The sequence below is a fragment of the Panulirus ornatus genome, chromosome 12 (genome assembly GCF_036320965.1).
Source record: "Panulirus ornatus isolate Po-2019 chromosome 12, ASM3632096v1, whole genome shotgun sequence".
NCBI lineage: Eukaryota > Metazoa > Arthropoda > Malacostraca > Decapoda > Palinuridae > Panulirus > Panulirus ornatus.
Genome location: NC_092235.1, coordinates 9,243,429 through 9,257,689, shown reverse-complemented (window position 1 = coordinate 9,257,689; position 14,261 = coordinate 9,243,429). Strand labels below are relative to the sequence as shown.

The 14,261-nt window shown below is 40.8% G+C and overlaps 1 long non-coding RNA gene across 1 annotated transcript in view; it reads right to left on the bottom strand.

Moving 5' to 3' along the window:
• Positions 1-565: 565 nt before the first annotated feature.
• LOC139751716 (uncharacterized) overlaps positions 566-14,261 on the bottom strand; it is a 31,621-nt gene continuing 17,925 nt past the window's right edge. Inside the window, exon 2 of the long non-coding RNA XR_011713405.1 lies at positions 566-811. This is a non-coding gene — a long non-coding RNA (uncharacterized lncRNA). The remainder of the gene's footprint in view (positions 812-14,261) is intronic.

Genomic DNA, 14,261 nt, shown 5'->3' with positions numbered 1-14,261 from the left:
TAGAGTTTGTCTGGAGAATGTGGTTTCTTGTTCGTGTATGTCTGGTGGGTTAGGGTTTAAAACTGAGTTGGGAGGTCAGATGTACTTGTCAGGGTACTTCAGTGTTTATGTGTTCTGTCAGTGTTCTATTTGTTTGGGGTAGTGTTAATCTGTGAGAAAAAGCTGCTGAAGCGTGAGACAGGGGGAAGCTTTTTAATTTTACCTGGAGGCTGGTGACTAATTATGGACCAGTTTGGGTGGGAGGGGTCTAGCACTATTGCATGGAATTGGGTGCACAGCATGTTGAAGTGGGTTACTAATGGGAGGATCTTTGTTTCATTGTGAAGGTTTAAAGGGTTTATAAATGCTAAGCAGCCAGTGACTGTTCCGAGCTCATTTGTATATGATGCTGAGGGATCCTTCTTCTTGTTCTTAAATGCCACATGAAAAAATATAAACAACTCCGGAATACTATTGAAGTGAAAGTACTGAAGAAGTTTCATTAGAAATTGAAGGGAATAAAAGAAGTGAGTTTGGTGAATAGGTTGGTGAATGCTTGCTTTCTGTATATTTTCCAAACAAGGGAAAACTTTAAATTCTTTATTTCTATATCAAAGAGTAAATATGTATTCTTTCATCTATTGCATAAGTAAACTTTTGTGGACTGTTTCTGTTTTCTAACTACTTATTAGCCTACAAAACACCTTAATTTCCTGAAGAAATCTGCAACAGAGTGAAGAAATGCTACTGGAACAATCATCAGGCTCCTTGCCAACTTTTCACATGATCAGTAAATGCCCTGATTCTGTCATACTGAATTTCTCCTGTCCACCTGTAAGAGAATAAAAAAGATTTATCATCAATTTTGTAGTATATGAGCTAATCAGTGCATCCCATCTTTTAACTATGATATCAAGGATAACAACATGCTGAGAAATATGCCCTTCATATAATTACTAGTAAGGAGCAAAAGCCTAGTTTTACTGCCAATATGTAACTTAGATTCAAACATGAAGTGGGTATATAGAGTAAAAAGGTGAAAGATGCAAAACACTGAAACTAGTATTACATGTTCATGAATCACTTTAACAGGTTGGTTGTTTGGGTATTTGGGCTTCAGACCGAACAACTGCCATGGTCAATAAGGTGATCAAGGTTAAGATATAAGCACCACCTAAACAAATTTGTAACACATTTTTCAGGTGTTAAAAATAATTCTGAGGCCACATACATTCTCACTATTTATATGGTCCATGTTTAATGGGACAAACTCCCAGGAAAGAACCCTCATTTGGGAGCACAAGTTGCCAGATAGCTTAGGATTCATGAGGGGGGGGGTGACATTTAAACTACATTTATCTCCACTGTAAAACCAGAGTAATTGACCAAATGAAACCATTTTGTATAACACCACTTCCAGAATAATGTAAATGGATTGGCTTATAAGCCAAGCACTGGAGAATCTAAGGCTATTCAGCACTCTTAATACAATTTAGAATATTCTATCTTAGAAATTCATATTAACCCAAACAAATGACCAATTACAGTTTTGATAAACCAAGAGGGGAAAACAAAAAGTATGAGAGAGAATACAGCCTACATGTGTTCGTCTGAGAACTTGAGCTTTATAATGTAAATGAACCACTGAAATATCAAAAATATCAAAATCCAAGTAAGAATTTTTCATTTCTGACATTTTAAATGTATATTTATTTATTTATTTTGCTTTTTCGCTGTCTCCCGCGTTTGCGAGGTAGCGCAAGGAAACAGACGAAAGAAATGGCCAAACCCACCCACATACACATGTATATACATACACGTCCACACACGCAAATATACATACCTATACATCTCAATGTACACATATATATACACACACAGACATGTACATATATACACATGTACATAATTCATACTGTCTACCTTTATTCCCATCACCACCTTGCCACACATGGAATAACATCCCCCTCCCCCCTCATGTGTGCGAGGTAGCGCTATGAAAAGACAACAAAGGCCCCATTCACTCACACTCAGTCTCTAGCTGTCATGTAATAATGCCCGAAACCACAGCTACCTTTCCAAATCCAGGCCCCACACAACTTTCCATGGCTTACCCCAGATGCTTCACATGCCCTGATTCAATCCATTGACAGCATGTCGACCCCGGTACACCACATCGATCCAATTCACTCTATTCCTTGCCCGCCTTTCACCCTCCTGCATGTTCAGGCCCCGATCACTCAAAATCTTTTTCACTCCATCTTTCCACCTCCAATTTGGTCTCCCACTTCTCCTCGTTCCCTCCACCTCCGACACACATATCCTCTTGGTCAATGTTTCCTCACTCGTTCTCTCCATGTGCCCAAACCATTTCAAAACACCCTCTTCTGCTCTCTCAACCACGCTCTTTTTATTTCCACACATCTCTCTTACCCTTACATTACTTACTCGATCAAACCACCTCACACCACATATTGTCCTCAAACATCTCATTTCCAGCACATCCACCCTCCTGCGCACAACTCTATCCATAGCCCACGCCTCACAACCATACAACATTGCTGGAACCACTATTCCTTCAAACATACTCATTTTTGCTTTCCGAGATAATGTTCTCAACTTCCAAACATTCTTCAAGGCTCCCAGGATTTTCGCCCCCTCCCCAACCCTATGATTCACTTCCGCTTCCATGGTTCCATCCGCTGCCAGATCCACTCCCACATATCTAAAACACTTCACTTCCTCCAGTTTTTCTCCATTCAAACTTACCTCCCAACTGACTTGACCCTCAACCCTACTGTACCTAATATTATTACCTTGCTCTTATTCACATTTACTCTTAACTTTCTTCTTTCACACACTTTACCAAACTCAGTCACCAGCTTTTGCAGTTTCTCACATGAATCAGCCACCAGTGCTGTATCATCAGCGAACAACAACTGACTCACTTCCCAAGCTCTCTCATCCACAACAGACTGCATACTTGCCCCTCTTTCCAAAACTCTTGCATTCACCTCCCTAACAACCCCATCCATAAACAAATTAAACTACCATGGAGACATCACACACCCCTGCCGCAAACCTACATTCACTGAGAACCAATCACTTTCCTCTCTTCCTACACGTACACATGCCTTACATCCTCGATAAAAACTTTTCACTGCTTCTAACAACTTGCCTCCCACACCATATATTCTTAGTACCTTCCACAGAGCATCTCTATCAACTCTATCATATGCCATCTCCAGATCCATAAATGCTACATACAAATCCATTTGCTTTTCTAAGTATTTCTCACACACATTCTTCAAAGCAAACACCTGATCCACACATCCTCTACCACCTCTGAAACCACACTGCTCTTCCCCAGTCTGATGCTCTGTACATGCCTTCACCCTCTCAATCAATACTCTCCCATATAATTTACCAGGAATACTCAACAAACTTATACCTCTGTAATTTGAGCACTCACTCTTATCCCCTTTGCCTTTGTACAATGGCACTATGCAAGCATTCCGCCAATGCTCAGGCACCTCACCATGAATCATACATACATTAAATAACCTTACCAACCAGTCAACAATACAGTCGCCACCTTTTTTAATAAATTCCACTGCAATACCATCCAAACCTGCTGCCTTGCCAGCTTTTATCTTCCGCAAAGCTTTTACTACCTCTTCTCTGTTTACCAAATCATTTTCCCTAACCCTCTCACTTTGCACACCACCTCGACCAAAACACCCTATATCTGCCACTCTAACATCAAACACATTCAACAAACCTTCAAAATACTCACAAAGTACACACTGATAATTTGCCTCATATAAATTCACATTATATTGACTTTTGTAATTATTCATTTGATATCATACATGAGCCTTCTCTGTTATACCCATACACACATATTTTCATACATGCTTGCCATCACCCAAGTGAGCAAGGTAGTATCAAGAACAGATGACAGCCTTAGAGGGAAAATTCCTCACTTGGCTCCTTGCTCTGTTCCTTCTTTTGGAAAGTAATATAGGAAGGGAGGATTCCCAGCCACCCACTCCCGCCCCAATCAGTCACCTTCTATGACACACAGGGAATATGTGGGCAGTATTTTTTTCCTCTATACCCAAGGATAACTCATAAACACTACCTCACCATAATTTCCGTCATGGTTATCGACTTGTAGGAATAAAGGGATATGTTACAGAGTACATACACAACAGCATGAGTCACAAAACCCTCTGCTTCCTTGGGGCTAGCCCATAAGACTGTAAGTTAAGCCTTATCATATGCACAACCCCAATTTTTCACCGTGAAATATTATTTCATAGATCTCGAAATTCACAGAAAGCCCTGTGGGAAAATGAGGCTGCAAGATCCAGTGGGCTGTGATGCTTAGGGGATTCATGTCCATTTCCTGATTTGTGTCTGCTTAATTGTACAGAACTTTCTACATCATCATATAGCATTTTTATACCTTTGTAAACTACTGGTATTCCCTGTTTCCTTGTTTAGTACAACCAGCCCCCACCCATACACTTATACAATACTTCTATACACCAAGTATCTTCTTTTAGTTTATTTTCATAAATGCTCGCCATTTTCCGTGTAAATGAGGTAAGTACTAAATTTCAATCAAGATGAGCAATGAAATTTATTTGAAGGAATTTTTGAATGCACTAGTTTCACACTGAATCATGAAGTTGTTTCCTATAAATTCATAGAGTAAATTTGCTTTAACCCTTTAACTGTGGTTGTCCTAAGATTTGTAGTACAGTAAACGCTCAATTTAACGGACTAACATGGGGGGGGTTTGTCTGTAAATGCCAAAAGTCCATTAAATTGAATGTAACCTATTTCTGTGCCACATCTAAATTTGCATGCTTTCCTTTAACTCTATCACTGTATGGTTTAATGAGTGGTACGACAGTTGGGTGGGGGGCACCCGGAAGTGTGGGAATGCTCGCTGGCTAGTTGGAGACAAGAGTCAGACTGAGATAGAGGTGATGCTACCACTCTCCTGTGAAAGGATACTTCTTTATAATAAAGTGAGGATGGACTAACCTGCTTTCATTGCACCTCTTACATGGCGCAGAGAAGGATTTGAGCCCACATGGAAAAATCTCAAGTTATTGCAAGGCTGCTCACCTTCTTCAGGAGATGGGGCACACCCAAGGAAATTACCTCGGCCATGGGAACCAATATAGACAGCAAGGAGATGGAAGTTTTCTACAAAAAATGGGGACTCATGTCCCACATCTCCTCAGCCCACTTCCCCTAGTCCGATGGATGCAAAAAAAACTGCGGTAAAGGTAGCCAAACAGGTACTGAGGGGCAATATGGGTGGTGGAAGTAGCCTGCACAACAGCAAAGCAACTCAGGCTATGCTCCAATATCTCAACACCCATAAGAGAGGGGGATAAGTCACCCACATAGCTGGCAGCAGGAAGACAGTTGCCAGATGGTGTCACAGCGCCCCGACAACATTATCTGATAAACCATCAATGGAGAACTGCTTTGTAAAACAGGAAGCAGGCCATATCAGAGAGCCAGGCTGGCATGCAGGGTGGCCCATCGCTTTGAAGGTGTAGGACAGGTTGGGTGTGGTAGTGGAGGTGAAGCTTCATAGACAATACTCAGTGAAGCTGGATGGCAGTGGTTGCTTGTCTTTGTGAAACCGATGTCACCACTGCCTCTGGGTTTTGCTGATCCCAAGACACCTGTGGTTCAAGGGGAGTACCCACCAGCAGCAGCTTCTCCCCCAATTGTGGCAGCAACCAGCCTCAGGTGCCAACACCACTGTGTGAGACATCTGCCTGCACACTTGCAAGATCATGTTTGTGGTGGCTCTTGTGAAGAGTTGAACACATTAATTTGTGATGCCATTTTTATTCTGCTCACATTTAAAGGAAGCATATTGTTGCTGAGCAGTAAGTAATTTGTGTGTATATTTGCCATATACCTTGTCGAATATCAATTTCATTCTCTTTTTTTTGTTGTTTTTAGTTTTGATTTTGATTTTGTTATAATAAATGTCACATTTAGTTAACAAAATCTTATGAGGGAGTGTAGAGTTTAGTGTGTGATACGATAATTGGGTGGCAGGCGCCCGGCAGCATGGGAACGCTCACCGGGCAGTTGGAGGCAGGAGTCATTACCAAGATAAAGGTGATACCATCCTTCCCCAGTGAAGGGATACTTCTTTATAAAAAAAGTAAGGGCTGCTTTCATTGTACCTCTTACAATCACATGATGCCATTTTGAATTGTAAGGATTACAAAATTATCTAATACATAAAGTAAAAATTTTGAAATAACAGAAACACACTATATATACAAGCTGATCCCACAACAGCTTGAGGCAGACTGAGACTGAAACAAAGTGAGTCTACCCTAAGCAACCAAAACAAGTTCAACATGAACTGCACATGGTGTGGCATATGAGATTTTTTAATTTTTTTAGATTATCATCAATTTGTCTGTTTAATCCGAAATCTGTCATATTGAGGTCCCTCAAATCGAAGGTTTATTGTACACTGTGCTGGATTTTTTTTTTTTTTTGCCGCTGTCTCCTGCGTTTGCGAGGTAGCGCAAGGAAATAGACGAAAGAAATGGCCCAACCCACCCCCATACACATGTATATACATACATCCACACACGCAAATATACATACCTACACAGCTTTCCATGGTTTACCCCAGACGCTTCACATGCCCTGATTCAATCCACTGACAGCACGTCAACTCCGGTATACCACATCAATCCAATTCACTCTATTCCTTGCCCTCCTTTCACCCTCCTGCATGTTCAGGCCCCGATCACACAAAATCTTTTTCACTCCATCTTTCCACCTCCAATTTGGTCTCCCACTTCTCCTCGTTCCCTCCACCTCCGACACATATATCCTCTTGGTCAATCTTTCCTCACTCATTCTCTCCATGTGCCCAAACCATTTCAAAACACCCTCTTCTGCTCTCTCAACCACGGTCTTTTTATTACCACACATCTCTCTTACCCTTACGTTACTTACTCGATCAAACCACCTCACACCACACATTGTCCTCAAACATCTCATTTCCAGCACATCCATCCTCTTGCGCACAACTCTATCCATAGCCCACGCCTCGCAACCATACAACATTGTTGGAACCACTATTCCTTCAAACATACCCATTTTTGCTTTCCGAGATAATGTTCTCGACTTCCATACATTCTTCAACGCTCCCAGGATTTTTGCCCCCTCCCCAACCCTATGATCCACTTCCGCTTCCATGGTTCCATCCGCTGCCAGATCCACTCCCAGATATCCAAAACACTTTATTTCCTCCAGTTTTTCTCCATTCAAACTTACCTCCCAATTGACTTGACCCTCAACCCTACTGTACCTAATAACCTTGCTCTTATTCACATTTACTCTTAACTTTCTTCTTTCATACACTTTACCAAACTCAGTCACCAGCTTCTGCAGTTTCTCACATGAATCAGCCACCAGCGCTGTATCATCAGCGAACAACAACTGACTCACTTCCCAAGCTCTCTCATCCACAACAGACTTCATACTTGCCCCTCTTTCCAAAACTCTTGCATTCACCTCCCTAACAACCCCATCCATAAACAAATTAAACAACCATGGAGACATCACACACCCCTGCCGCAAACCTACATTCACTGAGAACCAATCACTCTCCTCTCTTCCTACACGTACACATGCCTTACATCCTCGATAAAAACTTTTCACTGCTTCAAACAACTTGCCTCCCACACCATATATTCTTAATACCTTCCACAGAGCATCTCTATCAACTCTATCATATGCCTTCTCCAGATCCATAAATGCTACATACAAATCCATTTGCTTTTCTAAGTATTTCTCACATACATTCTTCAAAGCAAACACCTGATCCACACATCCTCTACCACTTCTGAAACCACACTGCTCTTCCCCAATCTGATGCTCTGTACATGCCTTCACCCTCTCAATCAATACCCTCCCGTATAATTTACCAGGAATACTCAACAAACTTATACCTCTGTAATTTGAGCACTCACTCTTATCCCCTTTGCCTTTGTACAATGGCACTATGCATGCATTCTGCCAATGCTCAGGCACCTCACCATGAGTCATACATACATTAAAATAACCTTACCAACCAGTCAATAATACAGTCACCCCCTTTGCTAATAAATTCAACTGCAATACCATCCAAACCTGCTGCCTTGCCGGCTTTCATCTTCCGCAAAGCTTTTACTACCTTTTCTCTGTTTACCAAATCATTTTCCCTAACCCTCTCACTTTGCACACCACCTCGACCAACATTCAACAAACCTTCAAAATACTCACTCCATCTCCTTCTCACATCACCACTACTTGTTATCACCTCCCCATTTGCGCCCTTCACTGAAGTTCCCATTTGCTTCCTTGTCTTACGCACTTTATTTACCTCCTTCCAGAACATCTTTCTATTCTCCCTAAAATTTAATGATACTCTCTCACCCCAACTCTCATTTGCCCTCTTTTTCACCTCTTGCACCTTTCTCTTGACCTCCTGTCTCTTTCTTTTATACACCTCCCACTCAATTGCATTTTTTCCCTGCAAAAATCATCCAAATGCCTCTCTCTTCTCTTTCACTAATAATCTTACTTCTTCATCCCACCACTCACTACCCTTTCTAATCAACCCACCTCCACCACTCTTCTCATGCCACAAGCATCTTTTGCGCAATCCATCACTGATTCCCTAAATACATCCCATTCCTCCCCCACTCCCCTTACTTCCATTGTTCTCACCTTTTTCCATTCTGTACTCAGTCTCTCCTGGTACTTCCTCACACAAGTCTCCTTCCCAAGCTCACTTACTCTCACCACCCTCTTCACCCCAACATTCACTCTTCTTTTCTGAAAACCCATACAAATCTTCACCTTAGCCACCACAAGATAATGATCAGACATCCCTCCAGTTGCACCTCTCAGCACATTAACATCCAAAAGTCTCTCTTTCGCGCACCTGTCAATTAACACGTAATCCAATAACGCTCTCTGGCCATCTCTCCTACTTACATACGTAAACTTATGTATATCTCGCTTTTTAAACCAGGTATTCCCAATCACCAGTCCTTTTTCAGCACATAAATCTACAAGCTCTTCACCATTTCCATTTACAACACTGAACACCCCATGTATACCAATTATTCCCTCAACTGCCACATTACTCACCTTTGCATTCAAATCACCCATCAATATAACCCGGTCTCGTGCATCAAAACCACTAACACACTCATTCAGCTGCTCCCAAAACACTTGCCTCTCATGATCTTTCTTCTCATGCCCAGGTGCATATGCACCAATAATCACCCATCTCTCTCCATCAACTTTCAGTTTTACCCACATTAATCGAGAATTTACTTTCTTACATTCTATCACATACTCCCACAACTCCTGTTTCAGGAGTACTGCTACTCCTTCCCTTGCTCTTGTCCTCTCACTAACCCCTGACTTTACTCCCAAGACATTGTGCTGGATATATTCAAATATTCTCTAAAAAATACTTTTGTAATTTTGTTATAAAGATTACCAAGAACTTAATTTTCTAAATAAAATGACATGCAACTAAACTAGTGAAAATGACTTACGTCTTCTATGTGTACTCAGCTGCAAGACCCATGAGGTATGCTAGGTGTTATCCAGTGAGGCAGGTATTTTTGAAAGCACTTTTACAACAATTACATATAATTACTTAGGAAGTTTATCACTAACATCTACTATTTTCTCTCAAATCCTTAGAAATTATCATATCATTTATATATCATACTGAATTGCCATCTCCCACGTTTGCGAGGTACCACAAGGAAACAGAAGAGAAATGGTCCAACCCACCTACATACACATATACATACATAAATGCCCATACACGCATATATACATACATGGTGGAAAGGACCACAATTTTGCACGTGATCAAGTATATTCCTATGAGTCCATGGGGAAAATGAAACACCATAAGTTCCTAAGTGCACTTTCGTGCAATAATCACATCATCAGGGGAGACACAATAGAGAAATATAACATTCAGTTCATATATAACGAAGAGACGTAGCTAGGACGCTATTTGGTAAACATGCAATTCTCCAAGACAGACAATGAGCGTATCATAAACCATTATGTGGACAAGAAGGTGAATTGTTTACAAATCTTATCGACAATAAAGTTATCCAATTTATATGGACCGTCACTAATATTATGATTATAATTCTTTTACTATTTAATAATAGAAAATTCAATAATGTTTCTCGTGGTACTGGAGTTAGAGTTAATAACTGAGGTGGCTTTACTCCAGTCAATACAATGATCATAGTTTTTAACATGATTAAACAAGGCATTTGATTCTTGTCCCATTCTTATACTATATTGATGTTGCTTAAGTCTAACAGAAAGATCCTTACCAGTCTGCCCAACATGAAACTTATAACAATTTCTACATGGCACTTTACAGATGCACCTAGGAGAATTTTCTGGTAAGTTCCTGATTAAGATAATCTTTATAGTATTATTACTGCTGAAGGCAACATTTACTTTAAAGGACTGAAGCAACATGGGAAGTAAAGTAAAATTATTATCAAAAGGGAGAACTAAAAGATTCTTGATGTCAATGGGAGGTTTGGGCTCAACTCAATAAAATGATTCCTTTGCTAACTTAAGGGATTTATCAATGAAAGATCTAGGGTACTTTAACTTATATCCAATATATCTTCTCAAACTCATCATCAATATACTCTGGACTGCAAATATGTAATGCCCTAAGGAACATAGATTGAAATGATGATAATTTAACTCTGTCATGTTGAGATGAGTAATAATGGATATATGAGCATACATATGCTAAACATTTAAGTTTAGCATACGCAGAAAACATACCAATGTATGGTCAGGCAATGCATCTTGTAAAGTAGGCATATGAAGAATTTAATGCTAATACCTTGAGCCATGTATGCAACAGATTTAACCAGTTACAATCCTAAATCAAAGTCCAGTTACAAAATTTCAGATCAATCAGTCAACTTTGAAGCTTTGCTTATGCATAACAGACAAGGATGTCAAATGGACTGATTTTCTCTTCTAAATATTCACACACCTAAGTGCATTACGTGAAGGGAGTAGAGAGGAATGGGATGTATTAAGGGAAGCAGTGATGACTTGTGCAAAAGATGCATGTGGCATGAGAAAGGTGGGAGGTGGGCAGATTAGAAAGGGTAGTGAGTGGTGGGAAGAAGACGTAAGATTGCTATTGAAAGAGAAGAAAGAGGTGTTTGAACAATTTTTGCAGGGAAGTAGTGCAAATGACTGGGAGATGTATAAAAGAAAGAGGCAGGATCTCAGGAGAAAGGTGAGAAGGTGGTGACTGAGTTTGGTAAAGTGTGTGAAAGAAGAAAGCTGAGAGTAAATGTGAATAAGAGCAAGGTTATTAGGTACAGTAAGGTTGACGTGAAAAAGAGGGCAAATGAGAATTGGGGTGAGAGAGTATCATTAAATTTTAGGGAGAATAAAAAGATGTTTTGGAAGGAGGTAAATAAAGTGCATAAGACAAGAGAACAGATGAAAACATCGGTGAAGGGGGCAAATGGGGAGGTAATAACATGTAATGATGAAGTGAGAAGATGTAGTGAGTATCTTGAAGGTTTGCTGAATGTGTTTGATGATAGAGTGGCAGATATAGGGTGTTTTTGTCGGTGTGGTGTGCAAGGTGAGAGGGTCAAGGAGAATGGTTTGGTAAACAGAGAAGAGGTAAAGAAAGCTTCATGGAAGATAAAAACTGGCTAGGCAGCAGGTTTGAATGTTATTGCAGTAGAATTTATTAAAAAAGGGGGTGACTGTGTTGTTAATTGGTTCCTAAGGATATTCAATGTATGTATGACTCATGGTGAAGTGCCTGAGGATTGGTAGAATGCATGCATAGTGCCACAGTACAACGGCAAAGGGGATAAAGGTGAGTGTTCAAATTACAGAGGCATAAGTCTGTTGAGTATTCCTGGGAAATTACATAGGAGGGTATTGATTAAGAGGGTAAAGGCATGTATAAAGCATCAGATGGGAGAAGAGCAGTGTGGTTTCAGAAGTGGACCAGGTATTTGCTTTGAAGAATGTATGCGAGAAATACTTAGAAAAGCAAATGGATTTGTATGTAGCATTTACGGATCTAGAGAAGGCATATGATAGGGTGGATAGAGATGCTTTGTGGAAGGTATTAAGAGTATATGGTGTGGGAGGTAAGCTGCTAGAAGCAGTGAAAAGTTTTTACCAATAATAAAGGCATGTATACAAGTAGGAAGAGAGGAAAGTGACTGGCTCCCAGTGAATGTCAGTTTGTGGCAAGGGTGTGTGATGTTTCCATGTTTGTTTAATTTGTTTATGGATGGAGGGTTTAAAGAAATGAATGCAAGAGTTTAGGAGAGAGGGGAAAGTATGTAGTCTGTTGTGGATGAGAGGGCTTGGGAAGTGAGTCAGCTGTTGTTCGTTGATGGTACAGTGCTGGTGGCTGATTCAAGTAAGGAACTGCAGAAGTTGGTGACTGAGTTTGGTAAAGTGTGTGAAACAAGTTGAGAGTAAATGTGAATAAGAGCAAGCTTATTAGATTCAGTAGGGTTGAGGGACAAGTTAATTAGGAGGTAAGTTTGAATGGAGAAAAACTGGAGGAAGTGAAGTGTTTTAGATATCTGGGAGTGGACCTAGCAGCAGATGGAACCATGGAAGCAGAAGTGAGTCACAAGGTGGGGGAGGGGGCAAAGGTTCTGGGAGCGTTGAAGAATGTGTGGAAGGCAAGAACGTTATCTCGGAAAGCAAAAATGGGTATGTTTGAAGGAATAGTGGCTCCAACAATGTTATAGGGTTAGGAGGCATGGGCTATAGATAGGGTTGTGTTCAGGAGAGTGGATGTGTTGGAAATGAAATGTTTTAGGACAATATGTGGTATGAGGTGGTTTGATTAAGTAGTGAAATGGTAAGAGAGATGTGTGGTAATAAAAAGAGTGTGGTTGAAAGCAGAAGAGGGCATGCTGAAATGGTTTGGACACATGGAGAGAATGAGTGTGGAAAGATTGACAAAGGGGTGACAAAGAGGATATATGTGTCAGAGGTGGAGGGAACAAGGAGAGGCGGGAGACCAAATTGGAGGTGGAAGGATGAAGTGAAAAAGATTTTGAGCTATCGGGGCCTGAACATACATGAGGGTGAAAGGCGTGTAAAGAATAGAGTGAATAGGAACAATGTGGTATACTGGGGTTGATGAGCTGTCAATGGATTGAACCAGGGCATGTGAAGCATCTGGGGTAAACCATGGAAAGATCTGTGGGGCTTGGATGTGGAAAGGGTGCTGTGGTTTCAGTGCATTAGACATGACAGCTAGAGACTGAGTATGAATGAATGTGGCCTTTTTTGTTTTTTCATGGCACTACCTTGCTGGAGGGGGGATGTGGGGATGCTATTTCATGTGTAGCGGGGTGAGGACAGGAATGGATGAAGGCAGCAAGTATGGATATGTATATGTGTATGTATGTATATGTCTGTATATGTATACGTATGTATATGTGTGTGTATGGGCATTTATGTACATACATGTGTATGTGGGTGGGGTGGGCCATTCCTCGTCTGTTTCCTTGTGCTAAGTCGCTGATGCAGAAGATGGTGATTAAGTATAATAGATATAAATAAATAATAAGTGTATTACCTCACTTTGAAGCACCTTCATAGTTTCACAGCCTTATTTCTTTCATTCAGGTATATGCATATGAAAATCACTCAAGTTTAATAAAAATCAGCATAAAAAAGTCTAAGGACTACAGCTCATGTTGAGATATACTCCATTAGGGAAACAGTTTTTAAAATAAACAAATACCTGGGGATAGGGGAGAAAGAATACTTCCCACGCATTCCTCACGTGTCGTAGAAGGTGACTTTAGGCGACGGAGTGGGGAGCTAAAAGCCCTCCCCTCCCTGTATTTTAACTTTCAAAAATGGGGAAACAGAAGAAGGAGTCACGCGGGGAGTGCTCATCCTCCTCGATGGCTCAGATTGGGGTGTCTAAATGTGTGTGGATGTAACCAAGATGAGAAAAAAGGAGAGATAGGTAGTATGTTTGAGGAAAGAAACCTGGATGTTTTGGTTCTGAGTGAAACAATGCTCAAGGGTAAAGTGGAAGAGTGGTTTGGGAATGTCTTGGGAGTAAAGTCAGGGGTTAGTGAGAGGACGAGAGCAAGGGAAGGAGTAGCACTACTCCTGAAACAGGAGTTGTGGGAGTA